General features: G+C 39.2%; 1 protein-coding gene across 1 annotated transcript in view; it reads left to right on the forward strand.

The window, feature by feature from the left end:
- The window catches only part of PRKAR1B (protein kinase cAMP-dependent type I regulatory subunit beta), an 807,144-nt gene that overhangs the window by 645,064 nt on the left and 146,170 nt on the right, over positions 1–15,910 (forward strand). The window lies entirely within an intron of this gene.

Raw genomic sequence — 15,910 nt, forward strand, 5'->3', positions numbered from 1 at the left:
CAGCAGGAAAACAGGCAATAATGATCAGGAGGAACATAAAGCAGTAATGAGCAGCGGAAACATAAGCAGTAATGAGCAGCAGAAACATAAGCAGTAAAGATTAGTAGGAACATAAGCAGTAATAATCAGCGGAAACATAAGCAGTAATGAGGAGCAGAAACATAAGCAGTAATGTGCAGCAGAAACATAAGCACTAAAGATTATTAGGAACATAATCAGTAGTAATCAGCAGGAACACAGGCAGTAATGATTAACAGGAACATAAGCATTCATGATCAGCAGGAACATAGGCAGTAATAATCCTCTCCATGCGACAGTAAATTAGGACAACATTCAGTTTCTGTAATCAATTGACAATATTATATTAGAGGAGGAAAGGGATTTGGCAGTAGTAATAGATAACAAGCTAAAGATGGATGCACAATGCAGGGCAGCGGATTTAACGGCTAATAAGATACTAGCATGTATTAAAAGAGGTATTCATTCAAGGGAGGAAAGCATAATTCTGTCACTTTATAAATCCCTGGTAAAACCTCACCTTGAGTATGGAGTGCAGTTCTGTTTGGTTACATTTCTGGCAAGAAACAAAATTCATGAATATGATTGCTTGTATTAAACAGGTCACCTTTTAGTGGGATTAATTTAAGCTCAACTGGAGCTTTTTTTTTTTTTTTTTTTTTTTTAAAGTATATTAGATTTGTATAGGTTGAACTTAGTGGACTTCTGTCTTTTTTCAACCTCATCTACTATGTTACTATATTATGGATAAACAGGAGAAAACTTATGAAAGGTGGATTGGGTGTAGAGATGCAGTGAATAGAAGGAAGTTACAAAATAATAGAGAAAAACAGACCAGACAGTGCAATACATACCGATGAGAGAATGCACTAAATGGAATATGCTCACAGAAGAAGTATAACATCAGATGCTTTTATTGCTTCATAAGATATTCACTTGCACTTGAGGATCCTTCTTATGAATGGACCCAGTTTACTGTACGAATCACTACACGTCCTTAATTGTTGATGATTTTTATTTCTAAAGAATCTGATGTCCTTCATCCACAAGACTAACAAATTAGGAACTCTCATACTAAAGAGTACTTTATTGGGGGTTCAACTTTTTTCATTTCTAGTTATTTTGTCCTTAAATGAACTGGGATTGGTCTAACTCAGTCATGTGACTGGATTGATGTTAACGTACCTGATTGAGAACTTATATAGCTTATACTACTCGTTTGAGCACTATAATATCTATACTCTGGGTTAATTATTTTTTAATTAAAGGTAGGTGACAGGCCTATTGTATAACAAGACAATATTTATTTTATTTTTATCTCTATGAATGCAATACCAACGGGGAAAGATTGATATCAATTCTTATTTATCAAACAATGTTTTGTCTTTAATGTTTATTCATTAATATGTTAATTTGAATTGTTTTTTCTTTACTTGCCCAGTTACAAATGATAGTAGTCCTCTCATATTGTAAACCTTCTTCCTGCACAGGTGATACACCTGGCACAAATTAGGTAGAAGGGGTCATATTAACATTTATATGGACACAGAGGAGAAACAAATGTTAAAGCTCTGTTGATTTTTTTTTTTATTCACTCTTGAATATGGTGTTTGTTTTATATATAATTATATAATATATAATATATATAATTTTATTTATACTAAGCTATATATAAGTTATGTCTTTTTCCACTCCCCCTGTACCATGTGACAGCCATCAGCCAATCACAAATGCATACACGTACCATGGGCGCCATGTACTAAGGCGTCAATTTTTTCGCACAGACCGTATCGAAATAACCCGCCGGCATTCGCACCATGCGGATGGCACTTCATTACATGAATGTACTAAAAACCAAGCCGTAAAATTTTGCGTCTATTGTGTGTCGAAGACAATCGGATTATTGATAACTTTGAAGCTTTGTTCGGCGCGAAAGAGCAAAGTTAAGAAGCAGTCTGCGACCTGATTGGTTTAGTTCTCGGGATGGTTTGACTGCAACATGGGTGCAATCGATGGCTCCAAGTACATTGGGCATTCCGGCCATTCTATAAAAATTAGACTTCACAGATTGCCACTCTTCTGGAGTCGCTGGAAGGCACACGTACCTTGGAAAGACGACCATCAAAGCATCAATAACTTTGGTTAGGTGCCTCGAAAAAGCAGACTGGCTGATGCCAATTATAACGCTAGACACAGCTTGGAATGAACCGGTGGCAAAAAAGTGTAAGGCTGCCAACAGTTTTAATAGTCCGGGTATGGCTTGTGAACGCGCTGTCATAGGTTCAAGGTATTCTGCTATTTTATTGTAAAGTTCCATAATAGCTTCTCTGTCCAAATGGAATCTCTGGATAATCTCCCAATCAGAAATGCTTTCCAAACCCATACGTGGAAGGAAAACTCTAGGGACTCTGATTCTTCTACCTCTCCTTCTTTGCAAGTTGTCAACCGGTGCCTGTATAGCCCTTCTTCCTCGTAATTGAATTAATCGGAAAAGAAATGTGTAAAAGTGTCTCCATCTTCATTCAGTGATCCAAAAACCAATAATGCTACAATAGTAGTCTAGTCCTTTCACTTAAGTACTTCTACCTGGCGTCAGGTTGATACCCCCTATAGTTTTCTATTGTATTCGCTACCTAAATGGTCGCGAAGCAAATCACGCGAAGTTACAGTGAAAGTTGGAGCGGACGGATTAGTTGTAACATTCATAATTTCCGATTACAGCGAATTTATGCGCGATCGAACATGTAGTAAGTGGAAAAAGGCTTCGGAACGATGAGTTGCGTAAAATTACGATCGCTGATGAAAATAGTGGTTTTTCGACCAGATCGCAGATTGGTACATACGAGAAGCAGATCGTGAGCGAATTTTGACGTGGAAATACAGACGGACGGTCACTTCGAAGCTTAGTACATGGCGCCCCATGTGACAGCAATCAGCCATTCACAAATGCATACACACTTATTCTTGCACATGCTCAGTAGGAGCTGGTGACTCAAAAAGTTTAAATATAAAAAGACTGTGCACATTTTGTTAATGGAAGTACATTGGAAAGTTGTTTAAAATTGCATGCTCTATCTGAATAATGAAAGTTTAATTTTGATTGAGTGTCCCTTTAACTGTTTTATAAGTAAAGCTGGATTTTTCTTCAATGCTGTTTTAGTCATTCTTCAATAAAAGCATCTGATTTTATACTTCCTCTGTGAGTATATTCCATTTAGTGTATTCTCTCGTCGGTCTGTATTGCACTATATCTGGTCTTCTCTTCTGAGGGGTCCAGGAGAGGATCAAGGATTCCTATTTGTGAACTTCCAAGGAGGAACTGTGCCGCAATATTGCTACCATTCTAAACATACAGTGAAGGAGTGACCGGGGCTGGCAGTGTTCATCCAATAAAGGGAAGTGTATATCATCTCTGTAAATTCACATCAGTATTGTCAGTGTCAAGTATAACGCTAAAGAAGTTACTATAATAGGGACAGGATAAGGAACAAGAGAGGTAAACTTATGTAAGTAGCATAATGAATGATGACACAACAAAGCAAGAGTATTCTAATGGAACAGAAGTTGTCATCTTCATTTTTGTACAATAATGTGGCGCTGTCTAACACTGTAATAGAGCTTAGTCATTTCATTCTTCTAAAGAGAGTTTTTTCAAACATTCCATTATTATTATTGCTATCTCTGCAAGTGCAGAATACTGGGATATACATTAGTCTTCTCAATGAGCTGCTTAAAATAAAGTAATAAACCATTTATAAATTTAGAGGCATCGCAGTCCACCCAAAAAATAAAAAATATGAAAGGTTTTTTAATGACATTAAAGGTGCATTAAACATGAAATGCGCCCCACATAATTGTGCAGTATGTGCACAATTAAGTACTTCAAAAGATCTCTCAAGTTCGGCAAATACCATTTTCTTTACATTCATTTTCTTAAAAAGATAAATATATAGCATGCCTTTGTGCTGGACAAAGCTCCAAGCTGAGGAGAACTGGCAAATTATGACCCAGGGGGGCAAGAACAGTGGCCTATGCATAGCAACCCACCACTTTTAAAATGTCATATTTAATTGTTTATATATATATATAATGCTGAAGTTAAACACATGAGAAACCAAAAAAACAAGGAATCTTAATTGCGGTGCTTTCTGATCACTGTGGCCCTGATAAAGCGAAAGTATAAAGTTGATTGGGTTGTGTACCCCAGAAACGCACCTTCATAAGATGATTTACTGTGCATACCAGGCACATCCCAAGAGCATACCTATGAACAATAAACTGCCGGGCACTGCACCTGCATAAGCCCTGATTCCACCAACAACAGTGGCCCAGGGGGCAATTCCCACCCTGCCCCCCAGCCTAGTCAACCCCTGAGCGCAGTGAAGGACTTTTTAAGAAAATTGTATTTGCAAAAGGTGAGAGTCTATTGTAGTTATTAATTGTTTATAAATTGCACAATAACGGGTGGGAAAATGTCCTTAAGTGGTCAATCACAGAAAAGTTTATCGAATAATTATTGAAAAAAATTCCAATAGACTTTAACAGTGAATTTTGTAGAAACAATCATCTTTACTAAAATATTGAGATTGACGCCTAAATCCTCAGATAATTATTAAATTTATTTTTTAAAAGATTTTGAAAGATCTAGACCTTTTTAAAATCCCATTTTGACATTGTGTCACACCATAGCCTTTTTGCTTAGCTTTATTTGTGGCTGATAAATTCATGCAAGTTCAGATCACATTTTAATGTTAATGTCTTAATTTTATTACATTTTAACAAATCTGATTTTTAAACTATGTAACATGTTCAAAAATTAAAAGGGCCAAAACTGAGTGATTTTTCATTATTGCAGTTTAATGTTTGTAGATTATAAAAAAAAATAAGCATATATTGACACAAAAAAAGATTAAAGATATATGAAACCCACAATTTTTCTTACATGATTCAGATAGAGCATGTGATTTTAAATAACTTTCTAATTTACTTCTAATATCACTTATACATTTTAATAATGTAATGTAATAATCTAATATCACCCAACATTTTTCTTTTTCTTATTTTTCATGATTCAATTAGAACATGTGATTTTAAGCAACTTTCCAATTTACTTCTTTCTCCAACATAGGTGTGTCCGGTCCACGGCGTCATCCTTACTTGTGGGATATTCTCTTCCCCAACAGGAAATGGCAAAGAGCCCAGCAAAGCTGGTCACATGATCCCTCCTAGGCTCCGCCTACCCCAGTCATTCTCTTTGCCGTTGTACAGGCAACATCTCCACGGAGATGGCTTAGAGTTTTTTAGTGTTTAACTGTAGTTTTTCATTATTCAATCAAGAGTTTGTTATTTTCAAATAGTGCTGGTACGTACTATTTACTCAGAAACAGAAAAGAGATGAAGAATTCTGTTTGTATGAGGAAAATGATTTTAGCAACCGTAACTAAAATCCATGGCTGTTCCACACAGGACTGTTGAGAGCATTAACTTCAGTTGGGGGAACAGTTTGCAGTCCTTTGCTGCTTGAGGTATGACACATTCTAACAAGACGATGTAATGCTGGAAGCTGTCATTTTCCCTATGGGATCCGGTAAGCCATGTTTATTACGATTGTAAATAAGGGCTTCACAAGGGCTTATTTAGACTGTAGACATTTTTTGGGCTAAATCGATTGATATTAACACTTATTTAGCCTTGAGGAATCATTTATTCTGGGTATTTTGATATAATAATATCGGCAGGCACTGTTTTAGACACCTTATTCTTTAGGGGCTTTCCCAAAGCATAGGCAGAGTCTCATTTTCGCGCCGGTGTTGCGCACTTGTTTTTGAGAGGCATGGCATGCAGTCGCATGTGAGAGGAGCTCTGATACTTATAAAAGACTTCTGAAGGCATCATTTGGTATCGTATTCCCCTTGGGTTTGGTTGGGTCTCAGCAAAGCAGATACCAGGGACTGTAAAGGGGTTAAAGCTTAAAACGGCTCCGGTTCCGTTATTTTAAGGGTTAAAGCTTCCAAAATTGGTGTGCAATATTTTCAAGGCTTTAAGACACTGTGGTGAAAGTTTGGTGAATTTTGAACAATTCCTTCATGTTTTTTCGCAATTGCAGTAATAAAGTGTGTTCAGTTTAAAATTTAAAGTGACAGTAACGGTTTTATTTCAAAACGTTTTTTGTACTTTCTTATCAAGTTTATGCCTGTTTAACATGTCTGAACTACCAGATAGACTGTGTTCTGAATGTGGGGAAGCCAGAATTCCTATTCATTTAAATAAATGTGATTTATGTGATAATGACAATGATGCCCAAGATGATTCCTCAAGTGAGGGGAGTAAGCATGGTACTGCATCATTCCCTCCTTCGTCTACACGAGTCTTGCCCACTCAGGAGGCCCCTAGTACATCTAGCGCGCCAATACTCCTTACTATGCAACAATTAACGGCTGTAATGGATAATTCTGTCAAAAACATTTTAGCCAAAATGAACCCTTGCCAGCGTAAGCGTGGATGCTCTGTTTTAGTTACTGAAGAGCATGACGACGCTGATATTAATATCTCTGAAGGGCCCCTAACCCAATCTGAGGGGGCCAGGGAGGTTTTGTCTGAGGGAGAAATTACTGATTTAGGGAACATTTCTCAGCAGGCTGAATCTGATGTGATTACTTTTAAATTTAAATTGGAACATCTCCGCATTTTGCTTAAGGAGGTATTATCCACTCTGGATGATTGTGAAAATTTGGTCATCCCAGAGAAACTATGTAAAATGGACAAGTTCCTAGAGGTGCCGGGGCTCCCAGAAGCTTTTCCTATACCCAAGCGGGTGGCGGACATTGTTAATAAAGAATGGGAAAGGCCCGGTATTCCTTTCGTCCCTCCCCCCATATTTAAAAAATTGTTTCCTATGGTCGACCCCAGAAAGGACTTATGGCAGTCAGTCCCCAAGGTCGAGGGAGCGGTTTCTACTTTAAACAAACGCACCACTATTCCCATAGAGGATAGTTGTGCTTTCAAAGATCCTATGGATAAAAAATTAGAAGGTTTGCTTAAAAAGATGTTTGTTCAGCAGGGTTACCTTCTACAACCCATTTCATGCATTGTCCCTGTCACTACAGCCGCATATTTCTGGTTTGATGAACTGATTAAGGTGCTCGATAGTGACTCTCCTCCTTATGAGGAGATTATGGACAGAGTCAATGCTCTCAAATTGGCTAATTCTTTCACTCTAGACGCCTCTTTGCAATTGGCTAAGTTAGCGGCTAAGAATTCTGGGTTTGCTATTGTGGCGCGCAGAGCGCTTTGGTTGAAATCTTGGTCGGCTGATGCGTCTTCCAAGAACAAGCTACTAAACATTCCTTTCAAGGGGAAAACGCTGTTTGGTCCTGACTTGAAAGAGATTATCTCTGATATCACTGGGGGTAAGGGCCATGCCCTTCCTCAGGATCGGCCTTTCAAGGCAAAAAATAGACCTAATTTTCGTCCCTTTCGTAAAAACGGACCAGCCCAAGGTGCTGCGTCCTCTAAGCAAGAGGGTAATACTTCTCAGGCCAAGCCAGCTTGGAGACCAATGCAAGGCTGGAACAAGGGAAAGCAGGCAAAGAAACCTGCCACTGCTACCAAGACAGTGTGAAATATCGGCCCCCGATCCGGGACCGGATCTGGTGGGGGGCAGACTCTCTCTCTTCGCTCAGGCTTGGGCAAGAGATGTTCTGGATCCTTGGGCGCTAGAAATAGTCTCCCAGGGTTATCTTCTGGAATTCAAGGGACTTCCCCCAAGGGGAAGGTTCCACAGGTCTCAGTTGTCTTCAGACCACATAAAAAGACAGGCGTTCTTACATTGTGTAGAAGACCTGTTAAAAATGGGAGTGATTCATCCTGTTCCATTGAGAGAACAAGGGATGGGGTTCTACTCCAATCTGTTCATAGTTCCCAAAAAAGAGGGAACATTCAGACCAATCCTAGATCTCAAGATCTTAAACAAATTTCTCAAGGTCCCATCTTTCAAGATGGAAACCATTCGAACTATCCTTCCTTCCATCCAGGAAGGTCAATTCATGACCACGGTGGATTTAAAGGATGCGTATCTACATATTCCTATCCACAAGGAACATCATCGGTTCCTAAGGTTTGCATTCCTGGACAAACATTACCAGTTCGTGGCGCTTCCTTTCGGATTAGCCACTGCTCTAAGGATTTTCACAAAGGTACTAGGGTCCCTTCTAGCTGTGCTAAGACCAAGGGGCATTGCAGTAGTACCTTACCTGGACGACATTCTGATTCAAGCGTCGTCCCTCCCTCGAGCAAAGGCTCACACGGACATCGTCCTGGCCTTTCTCAGATCGCACGGCTGGAAAGTGAACGTGGTAAAGAGTTCTCTATCCCCGTCAACAAGGGTTCCCTTCTTGGGAACAATTATAGACTCCTCAGAAATGAGGATTTTTCTAACAGAGGCCAGAAAGACAAAGCTTCTGGACTCTTGTCGAATACTTCATTCCGTTCCTCTTCCTTCCGTAGCTCAGTGCATGGAAGTGATCGGGTTGATGGTAGCGGCAATGGACATAGTTCCTTTTGCGCGCATTCATCTAAGACCATTACAACTGTGCATGCTCAGTCAGTGGAATGGGGACTATACAGACTTGTCTCCAAAGATACAAGTAAATCAGAGGACCAGAGACTCACTCCGTTGGTGGCTGTCCCTGGACAACCTGTCACGAGGGATGACATTCCACAGACCAGAGTGGGTCATTGTCACGACCGACGCCAGTCTGATGGGCTGAGGCGCGGTCTGGGGATCCCTGAAAGCTCAGGGTCTTTGGTCTCGGGAAGAATCTCTTCTACCGATAAATATTCTGGAACTGAGAGCGATATTCAATGCTCTCAAGGCTTGGCCTCAGCTAGCGAGGACCAAGTTCATACGGTTTCAATCAGACAACATGACGACTGTTGCGTACATCAACCATCAGGGGGGAACAAGGAGTTCCCTAGCGATGGAAGAAGTGACCAAGATTATTCTATGGGCGGAGTCTCACTCCTGCCACCTGTCTGCTATCCACATCCCGGGAGTGGAAAATTGGGAAGCGGATTTTCTGAGTCGTCAGACATTGCATCCGGGGGAGTGGGAACTCCATCCGGAAATCTTTGCCCAAGTCACTCAACTTTGGGGCATTCCAGACATGGATCTGATGGCCTCTCGTCAGAACTTCAAAGTTCCTTGCTACGGGTCCAGATCCAGGGATCCCAAGGCGGCTCTAGTGGATGCACTAGTAGCACCTTGGACCTTCAAACTAGCTTATGTGTTCCCGCCGTTTCCTCTCATCCCCAGGCTGGTAGCCAGGATCAATCAGGAGAGGGCGTCGGTGATCTTGATAGCTCCTGCGTGGCCACGCAGGACTTGGTATGCAGATCTGGTGAATATGTCATCGGCTCCACCTTGGAAGCTACCTTTGAGACGAGACCTTCTTGTTCAGGGTCCGTTCGAACATCCGAATCTGGTTTCACTCCAGCTGACTGCTTGGAGATTGAACGCTTGATTTTATCGAAGCGAGGTTTCTCAGATTCTGTTATCGATACTCTTGTTCAGGCCAGAAAGCCTGTAACTAGAAAGATTTACCACAAAATTTGGAAAAAATATATCTGTTGGTGTGAATCTAAAGGATTCCCTTGGGACAAGGTTAAGATTCCTAGGATTCTATCCTTCCTTCTAGAAGGATTGGAAAAAGGATTATCGGCAAGTTCCCTGAAGGGACAGATTTCTGCCTTGTCGGTGTTACTTCACAAAAAACTGGCAGCTGTGCCAGATGTTCAAGCCTTTGTTCAGGCTCTGGTTAGAATCAAGCCTGTTTACAAACCTTTGACTCCTCCTTGGAGTCTCAATTTAGTTCTTTCAGTTCTTCAGGGGGTTCCGTTTGAACCCTTACATTCCGTTGATATTAAGTTATTATCTTGGAAAGTTTTGTTTTTAGTTGCAATTTCTTCTGCTAGAAGAGTTTCAGAATTATCTGCTCTGCAGTGTTCTCCTCCTTATCTGGTGTTCCATGCAGATAAGGTGGTTTTACGTACTAAACCTGGTTTTCTTCCGAAAGTTGTTTCTAACAAAAACATTAACCAGGAGATTATCGTACCTTCTCTGTGTCCGAAACCAGTTTCAAAGAAGGAACGCTTGTTGCACAATTTGGATGTTGTTCGCGCTCTAAAATTCTATTTAGATGCTACAAAGGATTTTAGACACACATCTTCCCTGTTTGTTGTTTATTCAGGTAAAAGGAGAGGTCAAAAAGCAACTTCTACCTCTCTCTCTTTTTGGATTAAAAGCATCATCAGATTGGCTTACGAGACTGCCGGACGGCAGCCTCCCGAAAGAATCACGGCTCATTCCACTAGGGCTGTGGCTTCCACATGGGCCTTCAAGAACGAGGCTTCTGTTGATCAGATATGTAGGGCAGCGACTTGGTCTTCACTGCACACTTTTACCAAATTTTACAAGTTTGATACTTTTGCTTCTTCTGAGGCTATTTTTGGGAGAAAGGTTTTGCAAGCCGTGGTGCCTTCCATTTAGGTGACCTGATTTGCTCCCTCCCTTCATCCGTGTCCTAAAGCTTTGGTATTGGTTCCCACAAGTAAGGATGACGCCGTGGACCGGACACACCTATGTTGGAGAAAACAGAATTTATGTTTACCTGATAAATTTCTTTCTCCAACGGTGTGTCCGGTCCACGGCCCGCCCTGGTTTTTAAATCAGGTCTGATAATTTATTTTCTTTAACTACAGTCACCACGGTACCATGTGGTTTCTCCTATGCTATTATTCCTCCTTAACGTCGGTCGAATGACTGGGGTAGGCGGAGCCTAGGAGGGATCATGTGACCAGCTTTGCTGGGCTCTTTGCCATTTCCTGTTGGGGAAGAGAATATCCCACAAGTAAGGATGACGCCGTGGACCGGACACACCGTTGGAGAAAGAAATTTATCAGGTAAACATAAATTCTGTTTTTATCCAATTTGTTTCATTTTCTTGGTATCCTGTTTTGAAGGAGCAGCAATGCATTACTGGGAGCTATCTTAAGACTTCTGGTGAACCAATGAAAAGAGGCACTTTTTTGCAGCAACCAATCAGCAGCTAGCTCCCAGTAAAGCATTGCTGCTCTTGAGCCTACCTAGATATGCTTTTCAAAAAAGGATTCAATTTAAATAATAGAAGCAAATTGGAAAGCTAGCTCCCAGTAAAGCATTGCTGCTCTTGAGCCTACCTAGATATGCTTTTCAAAAAAGGATTCAATTTAAATAATAGAAGCAAATTGGAAAGCTAGCTCCCAGTAAAACATTGCTGCTCTCAAGCCTACCTAGATATGCTTTTCAAATAAGGATTCAATTTAAATAATAGAAGCAAATTGAAAAGGTTAAAATCACTTGTTCTTTATGAATCATGAAATACATTTTTTGGGTTTCATGTTCCTTTGAAGATTACAACAATCAGCAAGAATATGCACAAGGCAGTCAGCACCAACAAAGTATCAATTTTTGATGATGGTATTCTTTCTCATTGACTGCTTTTGATTTTGCTTTAAAGTTCTGCAAAACGCCATTGAAAACTCTTGTTACAAATGTGTAGTCGCGTGTTTACGCAATCTGATCGCAAATGTCTGTAACTGTATGCAAACACAAGTGTTCCACAGGAATTCAAAAACTGATGCTAAGAACACCAAAATAAGTTGAGCTACGGACTATAAATAGCAAATGTAAAGAAATAGAGGCCAATTTATTAAAGGTCTTGCGGACCTGATCCGACAGTGCGGATCAGGTCCGCAAGATCTCGCTGAATGCGGAGAGCAATACGCTCTCCGTATTCAGCATTGCACCAGCAGCTCACAAGAGCTGCTGGTGCAACGCCGCCCCCTGCAGACTCGCGGCCAATGGGCCGCCAGCAGGGAGGTGTCAATCAACCCGATCGTACTCGATCGGGTTGAATTCCGGCGATTCCTGTCCGTCTGCTCAGAGCAGGCGGACAGGGTTATGGAGCAGCGGTCTTTGTGACCGCTGCTCCATAACTTGTGTTTCTGGCGAGTCTGAAGACTCGCTAGAAACATGGGCCGTCAAGCTCCGTTCGGAGCTTGATAGATAGGCCCCATAGACAGCCATGGGTGTTAATTCATCAATGCTTTACAAACATACATTTGAACAAACTTGGATTGGTGTGAATAGCATACTCTTTTATTAAAGGGACAGTACAGTCAAAATTAAACTTTCATGATTCAAACAGAAAAAGCAATTTTAAAACACTTTCCAATTTATTTCTGTTAGCAAATTATGCATTGTTTTTATATGCACACTTTCTGAGGCATGAGCTCCTACTGAGCATGTACAAAAGCTTACAGTGTATACAAATGTGAGTCTGTAAGTTGCTGATGGCTGTCACATGATACAAGGGGCAGAGAAATGGAACAATTTTGAGATTTGACATTAAAAAATTTACTGTTGGTTTGAAATTCAAAGCAGATGCTATTACATTGTCTTTTTATAAAAGTTGTTTTAGCCGGGTTCTTGCGACTTCAGATCTCTGGTTAACTGTTACGCTTGGATACAAAGTTGCACAAAACATATCAAAAATACATTTAAAAGTACAGTTACCCTCATTATAACACCAGCTAATAAAAAATATTTTTTTAAAAAATTGCAAAAAATAGTTGTAAGGGCTCAAAGATATGAGGTCTCATGTGTTTGAAAGGAAAAAACAAGAACTGCAAAGGGCTTTAACATAGAGATAATACATATACATGTCTAATTATATACTTGTATAGCGCACAACCTCAAACTTAATCAACTCGCGGCACTGATAACAGGTATTATTATTACCCAACTTAATGGTACTCATTTTACCGACCTCGGAAGGATGAAAAGCTGAGTGGACCTTGCTGGGATCAAACCTACAACCCTTGGTTTGCCACAGATCTCGGTAACAGTGCATTAGCACAATGAGCTATCAGTCCAGCTTTATTATGTATATATATGTATGTATAAATATGTATACATGTGTGTACATATGTATTTATGTGTGTACATATGTATTTATATGTGTACATATGTATTTATGTGTGTATATATATATTTATTTACAGACATATATACACATATAAACACATAAATACATATGTATACAATGCATTGGAGTCCTTTGCAGTCAAGTAGCTGAAAACATGAAAAATCATAGTTATGCAATGTTCATATTTAGTAAAGTGTTTAACTGTGTTTGTACTGTAAATATTTCACATTCCAATTTTCTTCACATAGAATATATATTTCTTCAGGAGAATATATATTTCTATATATATCTGTATATATACCTATATATAATTATCTATCTATATATCCCTAGTTTTTAAACCTGGCCTCTGGCCTCCCTAATAGATTTTGAGGATATCTGAACTGGAGCACAGGTGAAATAATCAGCTAATTAGTAAACAGGGTTATTTTACCTGTTTTCACCCAAGGTAATCCTGAAAATCTAGGCCTGAAGACAGGTTTGAAAACCAGTGATATAAATTGTACCAAAAACTATTATATATAATAGCTTTTATATGTATATATGTATATGTGTGTGTGTATTTATGAATAAATAGAACATATTGTGCTATGTGAAGAACATTGGAATGTGAAATATCAATATTTCATGTCAGGTTAGCGCACTTGAGAAAATGCAAATGACTTTGCGTGACTTGTTGGGTGTTATTTTTATTTATTTTTTCACTTATCGCTTTCCATTGAAGACTATGTGGGAATGCATTAATCCAGTCGCAATATTCGAAATACAGCTTTTTGTGTGCATCGCTAGCAAAACCTTTTTATTTTCAACTTGTAATATGCCCGCTACCTGATGTACGCAAAAAAGCAGAGTTAGCACGGGAGCGATAAATAGCACTCCACCCGTAATCTAGCCCTATGTGTTTAACACCTTTGCAGGGGTTCAAATATATTTACATGTGAATAATAAAATAATTACAAATTACAGCAATTGTATTTCCCTTTAATTTTACATCAGTTTAAACACCTTGAACTCAAAATAAATAACTTATTTTTATCTTAATTTCATATTTTAAAAAATTTACAAACACAAATCCTAATCCACTCCTCTCAGGGTTGCCAAAAAGCTTGTTCAGAATTGCACATAAACACACAACTAACCTGATATAGAGATAAGCACAAAGTGGGTAATACATCGGTAACACAAGTCAAAAAGATCCCTGAAAAAAACTCTATTAGTGTCTATTAACTCCCCTGCAAGGGAAAACGTATAGACCGGCCACTCTCTATGCTCTCATATTACTCACAATCATTTGGGTTTTCCTGTATCAGCCTCTTTATAATCTAGGCAACATGTCTCCCTATCAAAACTAATAGCAAGTATTACACTGTAATAAACTGGCAAACCAACTAGAGATTACAGAGGAGTGGAGTAGACACTGTGGTGACACCATATTTATAAAGGCAAATCCAAGCACATACCTTACACAGTGAGCCTGGTTAGAAATGAGGGGAGGGGGGCAGACAGAAACACCAGACAGAAAGACTGTGGAACCAGGGACTCACCAGGCGCCCCATAAGCAGCAACACTACTAATGGCAGCTCCACATGGGACCCCCGGAAGCATGGGCTCAGTCTCAATTGAGATCCCTGTAGTTACGCCTTTGGATGAAACCAGATTATAATATATTAGTTGTTGTGTTTAATCAGGGAAAATTAAATTTTGAGTTTAAATTCCCTTTAAATAAATCTGCTTTACACCAGTCTTTAATTTGACGAAAATTGATTGAGTTTTTTTCTCCTCCAATTCATAGTGCATTGTGCATCAGACAGATAGGACTACCCCTATATAGATCAGGCCTGTGTATTGCTTCTTTATAACTACAGGTACAAATCTGGAATTCCATAATCCAAACTTATTTTGAAATCCAAACTTTTTAATTAATATATTTTAAGAATAAAATGTTTACAAATGACTTTTTTTTCACTGCCTGTAATTAAAGGGACAGGAAACCCCAAAATATTATTTCATGATTTGGATAGAACATACATTTTTAAACAACTTTCCAATTTACTTCTATATTCAAACTTGCTTCATTCTCCTTTTATTCTTTCCTGAAGCAACAGCATTGCACTACTGGCAGCTAGCTAAGCACATCTCGTTAGCCAATCACAAGAGACAAATGTGTGTGCAGGCACCAATCAGGAGCTAGCTCCCTCTAGTGTAAGATATGTGCGTATTCTTTTTCAACAAGGGACACTAAGAGAATGAAGCACATTTGAAAATAGAAGTTAATTTAAAAGTGACTTAAAATGACCTGCTCTATCTGAATTATGCAAGTTTAATTTTGACTTTCCTATCCTTTTAATATTTATTTAAAACAACAAATATTACCTTTCTGATTACAAATACTGTACTATCTTTCTGAGGGTACTATGTATACACAAGTACTACCTTTAGGATACATGTATGAGCTGTATTGTGACATGTAAACATTGCCTAAATGACATAACATATTATTGTTTACACTTGGTCCCACCCCCTCTCCAAGCTGTCCCATTTTACAGATGCAGATATTCCAAAATCCAAACCTTTTTTGGTCCCAATCAGTTTGGATGAAGGGTTTTCTACCTGAATCTCGCCCTTTTTGCACAACTTATAGACTTTTTAAGAAATATATTTGATACATTGTTGCTTATTCTTCCCTAAAGGCGTTTTAAGAGGCTTAGTTTGGGTGGCTAATGGGGGATTGACAGATGCAGTTGTTCTAAGCCTCTTAAAACCTAAAAGCATTCTTGCCCTATTTTTAGCCAGGTCACTTGCACCTTGTGTCAAATCCCCACCAGGTTCTTTGAAACATACTTTTTAGAAATGTATTTGAATTGTGG

Source organism: Bombina bombina, chromosome 11 (genome assembly GCF_027579735.1).
Source record: "Bombina bombina isolate aBomBom1 chromosome 11, aBomBom1.pri, whole genome shotgun sequence".
Classification (NCBI taxonomy): Eukaryota; Metazoa; Chordata; class Amphibia; order Anura; family Bombinatoridae; genus Bombina; species Bombina bombina.